This window comes from Jaculus jaculus, chromosome 3 (assembly GCF_020740685.1).
Source record: "Jaculus jaculus isolate mJacJac1 chromosome 3, mJacJac1.mat.Y.cur, whole genome shotgun sequence".
In the NCBI taxonomy this organism is placed as follows: Eukaryota; Metazoa; Chordata; class Mammalia; order Rodentia; family Dipodidae; genus Jaculus; species Jaculus jaculus.
The window spans coordinates 67,174,399-67,195,539 of record NC_059104.1 but is presented as its reverse complement, the minus strand read 5'-3'; the positions used below and the strand labels follow the sequence as shown (position 1 = coordinate 67,195,539).

General features: G+C 42.7%; 1 pseudogene; it reads right to left on the bottom strand.

Annotated features, from left to right (window-relative positions):
• Positions 1 to 5,901: 5,901 nt before the first annotated feature.
• On the bottom strand, positions 5,902 to 9,560 carry LOC123459422 (annotated as a pseudogene).
• Between the last annotated feature and the right edge of the window lie 11,581 nt (positions 9,561 to 21,141).

Sequence of the window (21,141 nt, the reverse complement as noted above, 5' to 3'; positions counted from 1 at the left end):
GAATTTCAAAGGTCCCCACAGTTTTGACCAATTTAAGATAGTAAGTCCTGTAAAATCAAACAAGTTAAATACTTCCAATATATAAATGCACAGAGTTAACATTTTCAACTTCAAATTTTAACTTTCAAATTCAACTTTCAAATTTTAATGCATGGCAAGGAAAGACAAAAACAATGCAAATTCAACCACCATCAAACAAACATAAAACTTTTATAGTTTAAGTTCAATATAGCCAGAGACTGACAGTCTCCAGATGTTCTAATTCCACCCCTCCAGCTGGGCAGAGTAGCCAGGGAACACTTCCATCCCAGGCCAACAGTGTGCTCCATGGTAACCCTTGCAGAGTCTTGGTATATCCAAAATGTCTTTAGGTCTTTTATGTAAAGCATGGTCCATATTTGAAAGGTTCTTTCAGCCTATGAGGGTATCAGGCCCTGCATCATGCCACATCTCAGCAGCAGCTTCTGGAACCATGTGCAATTCATGACCACTCCATGTATTTTTCATGCTTTTGAAACTATACCAGGTATGCAGAACAGACATATTCTTAATTCAGGGATGAAATAAATCATAACCTTGAAAAGGAGATTCCTTCTCCAATCAACTCTTTCCAAAAGAGTTTGCATTTCTATGATAGCCTTTCCTCAGGCATCCTTTTAATTATCTTAATGTAAAGCAGCTGGGCCATCTTCCTTAAGAGTGCTAATTTGTTGACAATAGCAAGCTTAGTAACCTAAAACCAGTCTCAGTGTCTGTAATTTTAACTTGTTTAAAGTTTTTGACTTAAAATCTTAAATTTTTCAGTTGACTAACTTTAGCCAAGCACATTAGTCCATAACAAATTTACCCTTGATCAAATTCTCTGGGCCTGGGCAGCAGGAGGCATCCAGCCCTTATGCCAACTACCTAGTTCCAACAAAGTCCTCTGCAGTCTTTCCTTCCCCTTAGAAAGTTAAGAAGTCAAGCCTCAAAGACCAATACTGCCTGTACTTAGCATTCTCAAACTCCTATCATAATAGTCCATAAAACTTGGCTTACCACTCCAGAAGACACCTTCAGTTGCAAGCACCAAGTCTATGCCCATTCCTCCAAAACAAAGGTTCCAAAAGACCAACATCTGTTATGCCCACTTCTTGGACCCCCAGTGACCACCAAGGAGAACCAAACACCTATACAAGGGCAAGGAGCTTTATTTTGAGCTTAAGCTCAGTCTCTTGACGTCACCAATGCAGTGGATCCATACAAGAGCTCCAAGTAGTGGGAGGGTAGAGATTTTATAGGGATTTGAACATAGAAGAAGGGTATGGGTACATGATTGGTTGATTTAAACAGTAACTGCGCTTATACTCTTCTGATTGGCTTAGGATTTTGGTGGGCAAAGTTGGCGGGCTGGGGCTAGGGGAATTGAACTTATCTATGACTACAGGAATGTAGGGCATAATCAGTTTCCAGTAACTGTTAAACCCACCCTTACCAGAAAATAAAAACTAAGACCTTGCCAGGAAACAACCTTAGGCCTACTGAGGACTCTGAAGCCTGTCATGGCTTCCATCTGGTTCCTGAGTCCTTCATTCCCCCCTTTCTTTGTACTATGAGGAGCCAATCTTGGATCCTGATTGTGTTAGAGAGTGGAGTCTTATGGTATACGCTGTGATCTTAATACCATAAACTGTACTGTATTAATGTGTTCCCTAACAAAAACAACTAATCTATTAATAATGCAAGGTCCTATTGTGATTAGCAACAAAAATGAAAGTAATGGCCCTGCTAAAGCAGACAGCATAGTTTTTAACCATGGGGAATGACCGAACCATGACTCAAACCATCCATCCTCTATCAGCTTCTCTTTCTTTTGTAATTCCGAATCTCTGGTAACCTTCACCATTGAGTCTCTAATTATACCTGAATGGTTGATATAAAAACAACATTCTTCCCTTCAGGCCAAACATAGTCACCCTTGCTGGAGGAATAGTAAGCTCAAACCCTGTCTATTCCATAATACAACCTCAGCTAAGGAATCTACATTTTTCTCTAAGTGAGTAATGGACATTTCCAGCCTCTGAATGTCTAAGTCTATACTTTCTCTCAACTCATTGTAATGTTTCCCTTGAAGGGTGAGTGCTGCAATGCCTATTCCTGCCCCTGCCAGGCCTGCATTGGGAAATGTTGAGACCAACCATATGGTAAATAAGCTACCAGGATCATACCCAATAGCATACAGTCTTATTCCCCAGGTCTTTCCATATCCCAGGACACATGTCTCCCTTTTTCTGTAAACTTGAGAGAAACGAAATTACAGGTCTCATTTCCTTTCAAGGGGGGGGGGAGGTAACATGTTCCATTTTGGTCCCTGGTCTGGCTCAGTGTCATGGTGACAAGGTGCCCCTTAGGAGGCGGGTTCCAATATACCCTTGCGGTAGACACACATTGCAAGCCAGCACGGTAGAAGGCTTCAGGTCCTCCACAGATCCCTTTGAGTCTTGATTTCCCTAAGTGTCCAGGGCATACATAGAAATAAGAACTTTCCTGATTCGCCACAGAGTCCCATGAGTCACCCACTAGTTGATGGAGGTTGAAGATCAAATCAGCACTAAGCAATTTCCCCCATGGCAGTGCTGGTTATTAGCCAGGTCATATTATAAACTTGGTGGGGAGTAGCTGCCACAAGAAGTACAGTTAGGAGCATAGTCAGGATCAGGAGCGTTTCAGTTGAAGCTTGAGTGGGGTGCTGCATTTCCATTGTGGCTGATAGTACTCAGGTTCAGCCAGTGGATATGACAGTTGGATGTGGGTGTGATGAATCCAAGTGGCAATTCCATCCATCTTCACCATGGTATGTGAGATCAGAATGAAGATGTAGTGTCCCCTCCAGCAGGGTTCCAGTGTCTCGTGGCATTGGTGGCGAATAAACACCCAGTCTCCTGGATTATCCACATGTCTTAGATTTGAAAATATCCCTCTGAACATCTATATTTGCTTTTCTTTATTATACAATTAAAACTATGGGGAACAGATGTCTTCATGTTTGCTTCCCCTCTTGGAAAGCTATTGTGTTACTTAATAGGTCATTCATATATGTAAGGTATTTTTTAATCTTTGGTTATAATTTTTATCTGAGTGTTTAAGACCATGCAGTTAGCCAAATTTAATTAAGGATTCGTTTTGGAGGTCACTAATGGCTCTCCAAAGAGACTTTAGGGACATAGGAGTAGCCCCATAGCTTACTGATATCTTTGGCCTGTTAGGATGAGTCAAGGCCATGCTGGCCAAGTAGTGTTCCCTTCTTTGGGAAGTCAGGAGGACTGATTGCTCCTCAATTGTGATTCTGCTGTTTCAGACTGTACACCAATTTTGTATGGGTCTCCATATCCTCCCTGCTCAGAAATACAGGGGACTTACCAGGGGGCCAGTGTAGAAGTGTCTCATCATCTCCAGTGGCCTCATGGCCTGAGATCACAGGCCAAAATATTGGCACCTCTTGCTCTGATGATTCCAATTGGCTTTGGCTTCTACATAGGTAATTAACACACTTAGAAAGGAAGTTACACCAGCCTGGATGTATGTACATATAGAGCACATTTGCTTACTGAAATAGATTTAGTTAAAGAATGGCACAATGGCTTCTAAAATCATTTGGTCCTATCGTTAAAATTTTTGTTGTACTGTGGCAGCACAAGCCTTATATATGAGGTATAGAAAGTAGGCACATCTCATATTTTAAATATATAACATTTATAAATATCTCACATTTTAAATAACTAAAGTTTATAAATATAGGCAGAACCCATTACCAGTCTTGAAAACAGTACCAACTGATTTACAGAATAACTAATTTAACCTAGAAATTTTCAGATAAGGACAAGTAAGACAGTATAAAGTCTTAGCACCTGTGCTTGAAAACATCTTTGATTAGTTCAGATACCTGTGTGGGTACAAATTACCCAGACAACATTGGAAACTGAACCACAGAGGTTGATTTTTTTTTTCTCTCAAATGAGGACCATTGTTTGAGCATGAGGTTGTACGCTAAAGTATGAAATATGTCTAAAGAGTTAATTTTGTTACAAGCACTGGACTTACATACAATAGAGAAGAATCTGGTCTTTGTGGTTGTTTGTTTGTTTGTTTTAATCAAAACAGCTAGCTAAATTATAATGTAATCCTTGATAAATCTTTTTGAAAGAAAAAACATTGTTTGACAACCAATGATTTTGGCTTAAACTTGATAGCTATTAATTTTATGTACCACAGAAATTCTTATTATCATAAAACAATTTTATGTTTTACCCATGACTTAAATTTGATAAAGCTTAAGCAAGCTATCCCAACCATAATTTAGTCTGAAAGTTAGTTTTTTGTTGTTGTTGTTGTTCCTTAAGAGTTTGAAAACAGTTGAAAAATCTCTAAATTTAGGCATGGAATTTAGGTTTAGCCTGAAAATTTTTTCCTACATATGCACATCTTTATCCACATACTTTAACATTCTCATCTAAGTGCCACTCAAAAAGCATTTTTAATGAGCATTCTATGTCCCAACACTGAAAACTTCCTTCCCAGTTTCTTCAATCAATTCATCTCATTCCATTATTAACCACCTTTCTTATAAGGCTATTATGAAAAACTATACCAAATTAATTAATCCTATTGCTCACTAACAAGTGAGTAGTCTAAAGATAATTTTATGTCATGAATACCAATAAGACACTTGTAAATGATTTTATTAGGAGTAACAGGCAAATTTTGATGCTATCTTGAGGCAGGCTGGCCTAGAAGTCAGGTCAGTTGCCTCCTCCTTTTAAGTACATTAAGGACATTACAATTCTTTTTTTTTTTTTCTTTTAGATAACTGCAAATAAAGTTTAAATTCAGAATCCAAGTTCTCCATTTATAAATACACTATAGTCCACTCAAATTTAGACTAGATTGAGTCTAGATACAGTATCTCAACAAACAGACAGCTTTTCTAAAAGTCCATATGCAAATGAGTGATTTGTCTCACCCAGAATGTTTAAATTGATTTGAAAGGATAAAATGAAGACCTTTTTTTAGATGTTAAAGCAAAAACTTTGGAGGCATATTGTGAAAGGAATCTGACAACTGCTACTTCATTCTGATGTCTTTGGTATTCTATAGTATCCCAGTGATGGCTGAATCTTCCCTGTCATAGAAAAACATCTAAACGCCTAAAGTTTTTCTCCTGGCTACAATAATACAACCTATTTCCTCAAAGAATCTCGGTCTTATGAAATTGGGGGTCAGGGCACATATCTTAAGAGATAGCTTCATTGTGCAGAGACACTAAATCAGAGGCATGGAGATTTGATCAACAAGCCATCTGCGGTAAATGTGTTGTGTTATGCAATGACTAACATAACTATGGATTTAAAACTTGGGTCCAATTTCAAGGAGCACATGATAAATGGGATATCTCTGAGTTAACTGACCATCTAAAACCTGAATGCGGTCACCTGGAATGAGAAAGTTCTTGTGACTAATTAACCACTGACACTCCATGATATGTTTATGTCCAGTTCTGCTCTCAAATGACTGGTTTCTGCCATAGTAATCAGCTTTCAGAACAGTCTCTCAACACACTTTAAAGTCTGCAGTGAAAAATTGCTCAGTCAGAATGGCTTAACCTTTACTTCCTATTTACAGGTTTCATCTGACAGTCACAAAAGCCATTTTGTTGCAATTAAAGCAACATTTAATTAAAATACATCACCTGATTTGTGGTTTTTTACACAACTGAATAAAAAAGCTACACATAAATTGTTTACATCTTCTCTCCATTCTAGGAAAACAAATTATACCCCTAAGTTTTAAGAACCTTTACAGTTAGGAATTAAACCTGATCACCCAATTTCATAACTTACAAGACAGGCTGTCTCTAGTGGACTTCTAAAACACACCATGATACCTGGCCAGAAGGAGTAAGGCACATGTGGACATATATGAGAGCTGGCAAGTGGCCCCAGATGCCTGATCTGGTGTCCTCCATGGCCCTGCCAGGCAAGTCAGCCCTGGCACAACAGTGAGCATTGTGGCCTGTCGTGTGCTAGTACGAAAGTATATCAAGGGAAGATTAACGTTCAAGAAAATCAGCTTTTCAAAATGCTCCGTGGTGAGCCTGGGCTGGTAGCTGCCAGCTTCTGTGGGTGTGCTGAAAAGCTTTTCTGAGGGGACTGTACTTGGGGGGGCAGTCCAAAAACCTGACTTCTAAGGTAGAAAGCCCTGGCCAGAAGGACCGCTTCAGGTTCCAGTAGGTAAGCGGGTCACAGCTGTGCTCCAGCACCTCTTCCTCCAGATACGCGAGCACCATGTCTTCAGGTAGCTTCTCTCTCTGACTTCTTCTCTTCACTGGTGCCATAAGTGACCACAGGCTCTCCTCTGCACTAAAGTCTTTCGATGGGGACTCTGAGTCACAGCCATTGGAAGTGGCCTTGTCCTCTGAGGTAGAATTCAGTATTTCTAGCTCCCTGATTAAGTCTTGCCTGTACTGCTCCACCTCCTCCTCTGTGAACAGGGAGGCTTTGTAGTGAGGGTCCAGCAGTGTGGCAAAGATGTACCTGGGGTCATGGAAGGTAGTGGACAGGCGGCTCGCCATGGCTTCCTTCAGTGACTTTGGCATGGTGTCAATGCCCATCGTCTCTCCAAAGAGCATCTCGACTTTCCCTGTGAGAATGTGGATCATGGGGATAATCTGGATCAGAGTGGACATGTGGGCACTCATCTCCCAACTTGCAGCATCAAAGGGTCTCAGCACATGACATACAGACTGCATGACCTCCCACTGGTCACAACTGATCAGTTCTCTGTAGCTACACTCAACGGACACCTCATTAGCTGCCCTCTTGTGCTCAATGAGCCATTCAAGCATGTGGAATGATGTGCTCCACTTGGACAGCACATCCTGGATGAGCTGGTGCTGTGGCAGCTCAGACTCCTTCTGCAGCTCAGCAAGCTTCTCTCTGGTTCTGGGCGATTGATGGACTCACTCACACAGCTTCCAAGTAATGCTCAGTAAGTTCTACACCATCCTCCGGCTCCTGAGGGCCTCGCTTACAATCAGGTCCACCGTGTGGCTGAAGCACTGCACACTTGACCATTCCCCCTCACTCAGTGTCTCCCCTATGCTTGGGTTGTCAGTGACTGTGATGCCAACCTGAAGCCCAATGGAGGTCACCCAGGCTTCCCATCAGCCCTCCAGCTGCTTCTGAATGCCATTGCCACTATAGTCGCAGTCAATCTGTGATACGTCTAAAAGTGCTGAACAGTGGTGGTCCTCACAATGTGGTCAGAGGACACGAAGGTGACCCAGTGAGCTTTGAGGGTTAGGTACTCACGGGTCTGGCTACTCATCCATATTCCAGAGGTGAAATGGACCATACCACACTCAGCTTCCTTCATATGTGACATAATTATTTGTTTCACATTGTCATACATACCTGGTATAGCTGTCCTAGAGAAGTAGGAAGGGGAGGGTAAAGAGTACTGAGGTTTCAAGTATTTGAGCAACATGTTAAAGCCAACATTGTCTACAAAAGAGTATGGCTGAAGGTCAAGTGCAATCATTTCAGCTATGAGACTTGTGACGTTTTTGGCAACGGCGTGAGAGTCATAGAACTTTTCCATGGTGTCAAGGAAAGAGGAAGCTCCTGATGTCTCCATGCTCAGTGGCCCACAGATGCCTGGAGAGCACAGTGCTGTGGCCTCTGAGATGTCGGTCTTGAGCATGTGGCCATGGAACCACTGTTGATGTCTCAGGAGGCAGCTGGTGCCCAGATTTGTGGGTTTCTTGCTGCGGCTGGTAGTCCAGCCACAGTGCAAACACACTACCTTAGTGGAGTCTGCAGAGCAGATAGAAAAGTGGTTCCATAGCTTTGAGGTCTTCTTGCTTTTCGCAGGTAACATGCCTTGATGTTTTTTTCTGACTATTGCTGGCAAGTCAGTTAATTTGGAGGAACTTTCTGCAGAAGCCAAAGTGGCATATGGAGAAGTTGCCAAACTTCTACCAAGAAAGCCCTTCTGGCTCCCAAGAACCTCAGGGTGGCATATGTACAGATGCTGCATCAAACAGCTGGTGCCCACATCTCCCTTCTTCCCATGACTGATGACACAGTTACAGTACCAACATACTGCCTTCAAACTGTCCATGGGGGCCAGAGAAAAGTGGTGCCAGACTTCTGATTTCAGTGTTTTCATGACCTTTTTGTTTGCTGGAAAACAGTGGCTGATTCAAACCTTGGACTTGTCATGTTTCCCAGTTGCTTCTCTGGAGAGGATACCATAGAGGTCTCACCTGGATCATCGGAAGATGACAACATGGACATGCTTTCCTAGGACATGATGTCTCCAGGATTTGAATGCGACGGTATGTCACTGCCCTGCCTGTCTGGGGATGAGGAAGTAACCGGAAACTCTTTGGCTGGCTTCCCTGGAGATGATGATACAGAGTTTGGATCCCCCTCTGGGGGCAGCAGGGCAAGCAGCAGAGTAGGGAGTGTGGGGTACAAGGGGGGGGGATACCCATGCTGCCTCCATTCTCCTGGAGCACAATGGAGTGGTGTACTTTCCACATGTATCTGATGAGGCAGCTTGTGCCCAGGTCCTTCCCATTCTTCCCTCTGCTGAACTCATTCATGCAGTACATACAGATGGCCTTAGAGCTGTCAAGTGGTGACAGAAGTGCTTCCAGATAACTGGCCTCCTCCTTGACAAAGATGTGCTCTTGGGAAGGGGAAGGTTTCTCTCTGTCATACTCTCTTCAGTGTCATCATAATGGATCATGGAAAGGTAGGGGGACAAGTGCACCAGGGCCTCTTCTCTGCTATACTTCTCGCTGACAAGATATGTCTGAGGACACCTCTTCAGAAGAGACCATGGTCACAGACTCTTCCATTATCCGGTCAGGGTATGGGATCTTAGGAGCCATTTTCTGAACAAGTCTGATGGGTGAGAGTGCAGTACTGAGGTCCCCTACATCTGCAGGCTGTGGTAGAAGGAGGAGCAAGGGGGCAGGACAGGAAGACCCTGCTGACATACTTCTGTCTTCTTGAATGAGCTTGGTGGGATGGGCCCGCCTCACGTGTCTCATGAGGCAGCTTGTACTTAAATCCTTTTCATTTTTGCCCCTACTGAATTCCTTCATGCAGTATGTGCATATTACTTTAGTGCTGTCTCGAGGTGAGATGAAGAAATGCTTCCAAGGAGGAGACTTCTTCCTGGAGCTTATATGTCAGCTGGAAAGAAGGCTCTGAGTCACAGCTTCCATGTCTACATTGTACAGTGTGCTGCTATACTGGGAGAAAAGTGATCCATACTCAGCCTCACTCTCACAGGTATGCATTTCCCAGGGGCCTGACAGGGACAGCTGGCCACCCTGATTTCTGCCTGCTCATCACCACTGTCTGTCTCATGCCCTCCGGCTTATTCTTAAAGTCCACCCTTTCTAAACTGTGAGTAGGGATTTAGTCACCTTCCTTCTCTATTTTGAAATATACTTTCTCTGAACTAAAATCACTGCCCCCTTTGGGACAAACTTCCTGCTTATCCACCATGGCCAACCATAACTATCCTGGCTGCTTCATCATCCCGACATTTCAGGTTAATAAAATTGCCCAAATGCTCACTGGTGTCCCAGATGCAGATTCCTTCACTTTTTCATAATTCCATCTTTGAGGTGTTTCTATGCATATGGCTGGTCACGACTGTACTGGGAACAAAGTGTGCAGTGCACATGGGCACACTGTCACAGGGCAGAGTATTCTGTGCTCCTACTCAACCCTTCTCAGTGTGGACACCAGTGTGTGGAGCAAAGATTTGCTTCTGGTCTCAGACAGGAGACCCACCATGCTAACAGCCCATACATGATCTTTCTACACGTCCTGGGGTGTCGGCTTGGCGCAGCTCAGCCTGTAAGCTGTGGAGGATGTGGCATGTATGCCCATTCATTAGCCGCTTTATCTTCTCTGCCACCCGGGCACCACCGCCTATAACCGCCGGATGCTGCACCCCTCCCAGGGCCCCCTGCAGCTTGGGGGTGGGCCTTTTATTCTGTAACACTTGTCAAATTATAAGTTACCACTTTAGAGAGAATTCTCTTGTTTTTAATAATCCTCTATGTAAGTTGAAGTTGACATAGAACATAAATTCCATAATTATATATTAATGACATCATGTAACAAAGTATGACTTTTTTAATGCAAAACTTCAGTTCTTTATAGGCTGTAGTTAAACATGACTGTTTTTTTTTTTTTTTTTCTTGCCACTTTTTGGTAAGCTGTTGTGGCTGGGCAGGGCTTGCATACACTTAGGTCAGCCCTGCTCTACTCCTGGCACTCACCAGGGGTCCAGTCTAGTACACATGGAGGTAATGGCCAAGAAGACTGCTGGGAAGCCAAGGATTCTGGCTACCTGAAGGGTAAAGGGAGGGTCACTTTGACCATTAGGGAAAGAGTGGGCCTCCAGGGTTGTCAGGAGGCCTCTGAAGAAGGCAGCTAACTGGGAAGCCACTGAAGAAGGAGAGGGCCTGTTCAGGGGCCACTGGGAAAGAGGGCGTCTCATGGACTGCTGGTAGGCCACTGGGGAAAAAGGGGGCCACTCGGAGCCACTGGGAGAGGATGCGGAGACATGGTACCTGCAAGTGCAGAGGTGCCACTGTCTGACACCTGACTCTGACCCAAGCCGCTTTGGAACACTTGCAAAGCCAGTTTGTAGTTTTGGTACTTAAAGGGAGTGAGGGGAAATTTCCTTCCTGAACTTTTCATTTCCTAGCCAGATAAGCTATGCAGGTCCACATGTCTGGGCCACATGAATTCCCAGAAATCTAGAAATGACCTGGAAAATTTCTTCCCAAAAGGTGCCTGCCTCCCTCTGGGAGAGCTAACTCCCTTAACTTTCAGAGGAGCTCTTATTCCGTGAATCTGAGATTTTTCTTTTCTTTTTTTTTTCTTTTTTTTTTTTGTGGGAAGCAATATTACCCATGACAGAGAAAGATTAGAAATTCTAAGACCAGAGGGCAACATTCCCGAGGGCTGATTAGTACATTAGGGATTCCCCAAAGATCTAGGCATGAGTCTGTCCACAAGTTGAAGAGGCCAGCGACCTGCCCTACAGGCTTTTAAGATGTCAAAGTGTTACCGGTTTTTATTTTGTGTGTGTGTGTGTGTGTGTGTGTGTGTGTGTGTGTGTGTATCAGTGAGAAATAGATAAGAGGGCTTTTGCCAGCACCCAATGGTCTGTCAGGGTCTAGGCAGAGGACGGCTGGCCTTCAGTCAATACCAAAGAGTGGCCTCGGCCAAGAGACATCAGTTGCCAGTTCATCGTGTCTGGTCCCCACACGATGGCACAAACTGAAAATAAAGGAGGAGAAAGAGAAACCTGCCAGCCCTCAAAAACGTGGAGACAAAGCCACATGGGCCTATGTCTCTCAGTCCCTCTGGGAGAGCACTCACCTACCCTGTTCATCTCATAAGGTCTCTGTTCAGGCACCAGCTGTGGGTTTTTGGATTTTTGCTGAGGGGGCCAGCTGCAGTTCACCCCAAACAGTTGCATCCAGGCAACTGGGGATGAGTGAGCATGTGAAGAGAGAAAGATACTCCAAGAAGAAAGTTGAACAGCTCTCTCCTGACTTGCTGCCGTGTTGAAATCCAAGTCTGGTCTAGTCAAAGGGAAGAAGGTATCAATGATAGCCTGATTATTGGTGGGATTCCCATCAGTACCCAGAACCAATTTCCAGGCTTCAGTCTGGAGTCACTCTCTTTCCTCTGTAATAAAGAAGTTGTTGACAATCATCCCATATTGGTAGGGGGGTGAAAATAATAGAATCCAAAAGGTCAGTAAATCCCTGCAGTTTTAGGAAAATTTAGGAGTTTGCATTTTCCAATTATAAAGATCATTAGTGGCAAATGGCCAGTAGTGCTGTGGCTGATTACCATCATGGTGTGGGGGCCCCATAACACAGAGGGGGAATACTGTGGCCTCTGGGTCCGGGGCTTGACTCCAAGAGGCCTTAATTTTAATGTCCTGAAAGTGGTCCGTCAGTAAAGAAAGCAGGGTAGTCTGCATCTGCCCCATCTGTCCAAGCACACAAATAGTAATTCCAACAAAGTAAAGGAAAAAGAGACAGCAAGAAACCCCAGCTTGTCAGTGACTACAAAACTGAAACTGAGACAATGTTGTCTCTCATGTTGTCTCTACAAATAGGGGAATGAAATCCCCTCTGGGTGGGCCTGGAGCACACAGGACCTGCCATCCAGACAGAGTGGCCTCCTGGGGCATGTTCACCCAACCACAATTTTCTGATGAACGGAAGAATGAAAGACAGGTTTTTAGGAAAGATAAAACACAGAAGAACAACACAAAAGCAAACTTACCAGCTGGCACCCTGAACTCCATGTGTTGGTGGTCCTTAGGGGTCTCTGAGGAGATCCCAGACAAGCCCCAAAGGTTATGCCCAGTTCTTGGCACCCCCAGTGACCACCAGGGAGAACCAAACACATATACAAGGGAAAGGAGCTGTATTTCAAGCTTAAACACAGTCTCTTGACTTCACCAATGCAGTGGATCCATACAAGAGCCCCGAGTAGTGGAAGAGTAGGGTTTTTATAGGGTTTTTGAACATAGAAGAAGAGGATGGGTACATGATAGGTTGATTTAAACAGTATCTGCATTTGTACTCTTCTGGTTGGCTTAGGATTTTGTTGGGCAAAGTCGGCAGGCTGGGGCTAGGGGAATTGAACTTATCTATGACTACAGGAATGTAGGGCATAATCAGTTTCCAGTAACTGTTAAACCCACCCTTACCAGAAAATAAAAACAGACCTTGCTGGGAAACACAAACATAGGCCTACTGAGGACTCTGAAGCCTGTCATGGCATCCACCTGGTTCCTGAGTCCTTCACATCAACATAGTCAGGTTTATTTCATCCCACTACTGGTACCAACTTATGTAGAAGACAGTTTTAGGTTCACTGAGATGAACTTCCAGACCACGCACAGTTATGGAGAAAGGGAGACTTATTGAAGGTTACAGATCCAGAGGAAGTTCCATAATGGCAGAAGAAGTTGGCTTGCCTTCATTGATCCAAGTAGAGATAGAGAAAAAAGAACAAGCCAAAAGCCACACAGCATAGCACACTTCAGGAACTCCAGCTAGGTTCACTTTGTATGTCTTTAGATTGAAATTTCAAACCCACCACCACAGCTTAAGATCTACCCAGTGACAGTTTCTCCAGCCAGGTGGCTGCAGATATAAACTACAAACTACTAAAACACTAAATATATTGGGGCCATCTATTTAAACTACCGCAGGTACCATACTTGGAAAACCCAAGATGACCTATTGTCCATGTATATATTGTAAGCTTTAGGAGTGACCAAGATCACAGAGAGCACTCTGAGGCAAAGATGTAAGTTTTTATTTGGGGAAATCACAAGCTGCCAGCACTGACTCTCAAGAGTGGAGCAGTCACCTCGTTGTTACAGACAGAGGCCTTTATAGGCTCTTCAGTTTGGGGAGGTGAGGAAGGGAATGAATTTTTTGTTGGGGCAGTAGTAAATCTTCGTTCTTTACATTAGCCATAAGGTGAGACCAGAAGTGACCCATGAGAGGCTGGGCAATTAATTGAGGAAGGTGGATGACTCACTTCCTTACCTCTGTCACCCTCCTGTCATAACCCCATTTTGTCCTGACCTAACATGTGTATAGTTAAAATAGTTTTATATTCCACAGGACAAAAGGAAACTACCCCAAAAGGAAAAAGACTCTCTTAAACACATATTTCCCAGTTGTAAATTTTGTAACAATTTCCCCTATCTAATCCATTCTAGTGTGGCTGATATTTGATAGCATTTTATTTTCCTCTCAAGTTTTCAGAAAATCCATCTCTGTTTATTTACTTTCTCTAGTCTTTCTCCCTTTATTTACTCAGAGGGGTCATGAATATATCAGCCAATCTCTGTGGGAGAACAATGTCTTAGAAGACTTCTTACCATCTTATATCATAAGACTTCAATATAACTGAAGGATTTAAGAACCCCTGACCTCCATGAAAAAAATATTTTGGACCATAAAGTTTAGAAGCTCACAGATAGCCACATTTGACCTCAGAGTTATCAGGTCATCTGGAGAACAGCTTTAATCCCCTCTCAACCAGCATTTAGTAAATAAAAGTAAACAAACAGAAGTTTAATTTTATCTCCATTCTCCCCCCACCAACATAGTTGACTTCTCTGGCAACCCGGGAACTTCAATTCCCCACCACCACCACCAAACACACATAGCTTTAGTGTCTAACTTTGTCTGATGCACAGTAAGATAACATAAACCCCACAGTGCGTCCTGCATTGCAGTGTGCCTCCTCCCCCAGTGCCCATTTGTACAGGCCAAGGGAGACGAATGATAGTGAAACAGCTGCAGCAAATTCTTTCACAGTTTCTATAAGAAGTTCTCCTTGGGTCCACAGGGAAACCTATAATAGCTTGTGACCCACTCCAGCATTCAACATTTTAGATCAACTTCCAGCATTGGGGAAAAAGCAAGGAACACGGTACCAGGAACACAATAGCATTGGCACAAGCTGCACCAAAGCCAGAATCCTCATCCTCTTCCCAAGAGCCTGGAGCATAGGGCTCACTCTGTGCCATTCATAGGATCTTAGGTCTGCCAGGCCTCAGCCTGGGATCTCAGGCCTTTTCCAGGCTCTGCTCAGGGGCAGAGGCCCTGGGCAAAATTGTTCACAGCTTCAGACACTGATACACACACACACACACACACACACACACACACACACACACACTATGCTAGGAGACATCATAATGCCTCCCCCCTTACCCACATACTTATGGGTTCAGGGCTATCATACACATTCACATATACACATACATTAAGAGGCATCACAGTGTCTCCTCCTTCTTGTGTTTTCTTCCTGGATTCAGTGACACATGACAGACAAGGGATGCAGTTGCTACCTTGGATGGAAGCTATGCAGATGCCCATCTGGCCGTGTCCTGGAGGAACTTTGGCAGTGCTTGGCCATAGCAAGTTCAGCTTGTGACTTGTGATTGGACGCTATTCCAATCCCACCATAAGAACTTATGACACTTGTCATGGAAAGGCAGAATGAGTCCACTCTAATCCTGTGGCCTTGGTGGGGATCTGAAGGATGCCCACATGTCGGACTACAAAGTCAAACTCAGAATGCAAGTGGACTGAGTCGTCCATTCACTCACACATTCACACACAGGTTAATTACAGGTCCCTCCCCCCCACTTACTGGAATTCCCTGTCTACCACTTTGTAAATGCCTCTTATGGCCCCTGTTGGGCACATGTAAAGCTTTACCTTTCAGCTCCGAATACAAGTGGAGCCCCATCAGCTCCAAACACATCTGGAGCAGCTCTTAATGCACATGAAGTAGTCCTGTCATCTCCTATTACACATGCAGCTATACTTTCAGCTCCTAATACAAATTCAGTAGTCCTGTCAGATCCAAGTACACATGGAACAGTCCCCTCAGCTCCAAATACACATAGAGCAACCCTGTGGGCTCCAAATACTCATGGAGCCTTCTGCAGGTAACCATTTCAACCTCCTATACACATGGGTCTACAACGAATGGCCATAGAGCTGATCAGGCTCTATCCCAGTGCATTTACTATTCCCCCCAAGACCTACCTTGGTGTTTGTCTGGTAACTCTGTATCTTCTCTTCCAATTTTTGTCAGGATCTCAAGTGCCATAGGAGGGCAGAGCTCTGATCTGAATTTGGGCCCTGGAAACTATCAGGGAGCAGGCTGTACAAATAGCTCAGACTTCATCCCCCAAAGCATCTTGGCTACCCATGCCAGTGCCCAAAGGAAGAGGAGTTTCCATGCAAGACTCTCATGACTCAGGTTATCAACCAATCAACACCAGTTATGTTTTAGAAATTAATAAGTTAATGAGAAGAATCAGGAAAAATCCATTTCAGAGAGAGAGAAACAGCCTTTATTCACTTGCAGACCTCTGCTGCCTCATGCCAAAAATAATAATAAATAAAATAAAATAAAAACCTGACAGAGGCCCTGCACTCAGATTCTGCTGGACTTATATACATTTTACAATCCTTTGTCTGAATTCTCCTGTGCTTAGAGAGGGGAGAGTTTCACATCCGTAAGTGTAGGATTCTGTCAAATAAGATTAAATGCAGACAGCTGTCTCTTTAGATAAGGTACTATATATTGTCCAAAGGGGTCAGGCTCAGAGTAATGGAATTCTTGGTAGCTAACATCAGAGGAATCTCCCCCACTGCAGTCCCAGAGGACGGAAGTACGACAACTATCATTTCACTGAAAATCCTAGGTATATTTACATTTCCATAGATGCAGTGATCATATTCCATCTAAACTAATATAAGCTATAAATATTAAATATATGGTATTCCTTTAATAGTAGATCTTCAAAACACTGGAAAGAATGAGTGTGGATAGTTTATATCTCAACACAATAAAAGCCATATATAAAAACATCCAAAGCCCAAATAATACTTAATTGGGAAAGACTCAAAAAGTTCTCATTGAGATTGGGAAAAAGACAGGGGTGCCCACTCTCACCACTGCTCTTCAACATAGCACTAAAAGTCCTAGCCCAAGAAATGATATAGGAGAAAGAAATAAAAAGGGATACAAATTAGAAAGGAAGAAGTCAAGTTAGACCTATTTGCAGATGACATGATTCTATACATGGGTAACCCAAAAGTCTCGATCTCAAACTTCTGAAGGTAATTAATTCCTTCAGCAAAGTGGCAGTTTACAAAACCAACACACAAAAATCAGTAGGCATTATATATACAATAGACAAATATACAGAGAAGGAAATCAGTGAGACTGTTCCATTTTCAATAGCCACAAAAAAATCAAGTACCCTGGAATAACAATAACCAAGAATGTGAAAGACCTATATAATGAAAACATAAAACCTCTCAAGAAAAAAATTGAGGAAGACTTGCACAGATGTAAAGAACTCCCATGCTCATCGATAGGTAGAATCAAAATTGTGAAAATGGCAATTCTACCAGAAGCAATATACAGATTTACTGCAATACCAATAAGAATTCCAGCATCATTCTTCACAGAGCTAGAAAAATAATTTCAAACTTCATATGGAATGGCAGCAGGCCTTGGATATCCAAACATATCCTTAGCAAAAGAACCCATGGAGGTATTGCCATACCCAATCTAAATCTATACTACAAAGCCACAGTAACAAAAACAGCATGGTACTGACATCAAAACAGAAATATAGAACAATGAAAGTGAATGGAAGAACTTATCCTTAAGCCAAGTAGCTATAGCTATTGGATCTTTGACAAAGATGCCAATAATGTAGACTGGAGAAAAGCAGCATCTTCAACAAATGGTGCTGGACAAGTTGGATATCACTTGTAAAGAATAATGAAACTAGAACCACTCATTTCACCATACACAAAAATCAACTCTAAATGGATTAAAGACCTCAATATAAGAGCCCAAACTCTTCAAGTACTAGAAGAAAAAAAAAAAAATGGGAGGAACTCGCCATGATATAGGAGTGGGGAAGGACTTCCTGAGCAATATCCCAGTAGCCCAGGAAAATAAATAATCTCTCCAGCAAGGGGATCTCATGAAACTAAAAAGCTTTTGAACAGACCAACATACCATAAGCAGAGCCAATAGATTACCCACTGAATGGGAGAAAAAATTTGCTGTGTATATCATTGACAGAGGCCTAATATCTAGAATCTGCAAAGAACTCAAATAGCTAAACAATAAAAAGTCAAACAACCCACTGAAAAAAACATGGGGTAGAGAACTGAATAGGAAGTTTTCAGAGGAATAAATACAAGTGGCTAACACATATGTAAGAAAATGTTCAACATCCCTAACCATCAGGGAAATGCAAATTAAAGCAACTATGAGATTTCACATTACTTCAATAAGGATGTCAACCATTAAAAAAATCAAATGACAACAAATGTTGCTGAGGATGTGGGGAAAGAAGAATCCTCATTTACTGTTGGTGGGTAAGCAAACTTGTACAACCACTATCAAAAGAAATATGGAGATTCCTTAAAAAGATGAATATAAAACTACCAAAAGATCCACTTATTCTGTTAATGGGCATTTCTAAGAGCTCATCACTGAAGTAGACTTAGAACACAGCTATAAAGGCTCAGGGAATTTTGTGGAAGAGGGGCGGAAAGATTGTAAGAGCCACAGGTTGGATGTCATGACTAGAGGCATTACCTTACCCCAATACCTGACTGCTGCTCCCACAATACATAAACCACAACTCCATGGGGAATACTAGCAACTCCACTGAGGAAAGCCCCCTATGGAATGGAAACATGGAGGAGAGAAAAGATGGCACCAAAACATGATATATCCATACAAAAATATGTTCTTAATTTTTAAAAAATGTAGACCTTACAGCTTTAAACATGCCATCTTACAAATCTCCTCATTCTTCACAGTAAGTTTTATATTTGCTCAGCAGGTTGTGCATCTGGGACCAGGAACCATACATGGCTTGTCCAAATCAGGCAGTGAATAAAGGAGGATTTGCCCTCCCTACCAAAGGGAAAAATTGTCTACCCTTCCTTTACTTTAGGATTTCACCTGCAAAGTTAAGGTGATGATTACTGATGTCCTTTACTTTCAAGGAGGTTAAACTAGAAGATTTTAAAAGACTAATTAGAAGTTTCATAATGAGATGGGAATTTTGAGGTTTGTTACCAATATTCCAATGCGCCAATAAATTTAGGATACCACAGATTCTCGTCCTATGAATTTAAAGAATTATTGGAATTTAGCAAAGCCTAAATTTGAGAGGAAAAGGAAATAAAGTTTGCAAGTGAGTCATAGGGAGCAATAAGATGGGCCAGTTCTGCTTCCATTATATTTCTGGAACCAAACCTAAAGCTGTTTGGAGACATTTGTCAGTGCAGTTCACTGATCATCCCTGTAGGGCAATACCCTAATTCCAAGAGGGCATAGCCTAAGCCCTAAGCCAGGAACAAGCCATTCATTCCATCATTTTACAAGGATAGCTACATTAGAGTAACAAAAGATAGGGTGATGTTGGTGGATTTCATGTTCATGTTTCTATTATCACTTTTGGGGGGGTGCTATAAAGTAGGCTCCTTGGCTGAAGTCAAGATGATCAGTAATGCTATGGTTCTGATTATTACGGGTATTACCAGAAGCAATGAGGGTGAGAAAGGCAAACCTTAATTCAGACCACTTTCCCTTATGTAATGTGGGCAGCAAAGGGTGCTTCTCTGCTTTTCTTCTGACTGGTGGGATTTCTGTGATGGTTAATTTTCACTGTCAACATGACTGGATTAAGACCATATGAACATACCTCTGGTTGTGTCTGTAAGAAAGGCTGAAACTGAAGAAACCTACCCTGAATATGGGCAAAACCACCCTGTGCTTGGTTTCTGGTAGAATGAAAAGGATAAAGTGAACAGACACCAGCCTTTATCCCTTTTTCCTGACCTTAGAGGCCATATGAGCAGCTGCTTCAAACTCATGCACACATACCTTCCCCACCATGGTGGACTGTACCCTCATACCATTAGCCAAAATAAACCCCTCTTTTCCCAAGTTACTTTGGGGCTGGAGAGATGGTTTAGCAGTTAAGTTGTTTGCCTGCAAAGCCAAAGTACCCAGATTCCATTCCCAGGACCCACGTTAGCCAGATGCACAAGGGGACACATGAATCTGGAGTTCGTTTACAGTGGCTAGAGGCCCTGGTATGCCCATTGTCATTCTCTCTCTCTCCTCCCTCTTCCTCTGTCAAATGAATAAATAAAAATAAAATATTTTTTTAAAAGAATTAAAATCCATAGACCAGAGGGAAAGGTTTAGAGAGAATTTATTAGATTAAGAGAAAAAAAGAGGAAGATGTACAGAGAGATACTGCCATGAGGCACACGAGAGGAGATCAAGCTCATGTGGCAGTAGGCTTACCGGGACCTGGAAGTTAAGAGAGAAGAACAGCCAACAAAGAGACACCTGCCCACCTGGTAAGGTCCACCTTATTGTGGTGGGTCTTACCTTCAGGCTCAGGTGAGATAGAGAGAGGACTAGTTGGTCTGGGTTAGGGTCTGGTTGAAGAAGAGGCCAGTCAGCTAAAATGTTGTTCATTTTATCCATTAGGACTACCCTTAGTAAACAATGAGCATATATTCAAGTACTAAGAGGTGAAGCACAATGGAGTGAAGGATAGGAAGGAGGTTTGGAGAAGACCTGGTCCCTTCCTCGTTTAATGTTACCCTTTCTGCCTGAACTAAGGGAAAAGAGCCCATCATTAGAAACAACATCAAAAGGCCTGGAGGCATGAAAGTTGAATCTTGAGCTCAAAAGAAGTATCAGAGGACAAAGATAAGTTGGGGGTACCATCTATTTTTGTGTCTCCTTCCAGGTGTTCACTCACCTGTCATAGTTTCACACATTCAACCAGAACTTACTGCCTTCCCACTAACACTATTTCTCATGTCCAGTTATAGGATGCTAAGTTTCTGCTTTGGTTATTCTTTTTTTAATATTGTTAAACATATTTTTATTTATTTATTTGCAACGAGACAGAGAGAGAAGAGAGGGAGCAAGAAGTGGCATCCTAGGGTCTTCTGCCACTGCCAACAAACTCCATATGCATCTGATACTTTGTGCATTTGGCTTTATTTGGGTACTGGGAAATAGAACATGGATGGTTAGGCTTTGCAGGCAGGTGTTTTAACTGCTAAGCCATCTCTCCAGCCCCGCTTTGTCCATTCTTAACACAAGAGAATTATTTCATGTTCATTCTCTGGTTGCTTTCACATCAGAGGGTTATATTTTGGAGTTGCAACCACTACATCTGTGCTTTCCCTGCTACATTAGTTTTAAATTGCTGCACCAAAGTGTAGCAGCTTAAAACAGCACACATCATCTGCTTACAGTCTGCACAGTTCAGGAATTCTGGCACTGCTTGGATCAGCCATCTGCTCAGGGCCTACCAGGGATGCAACTGAGTTGTCAACTGAGCTACATTCTCTAATGGGGCTTTGCATCCCTCATGCAAAGTCCTGTGGGATTTTGATAAGTTCTGTTCCTTGTGGTTGTGGGACTGAGGCCT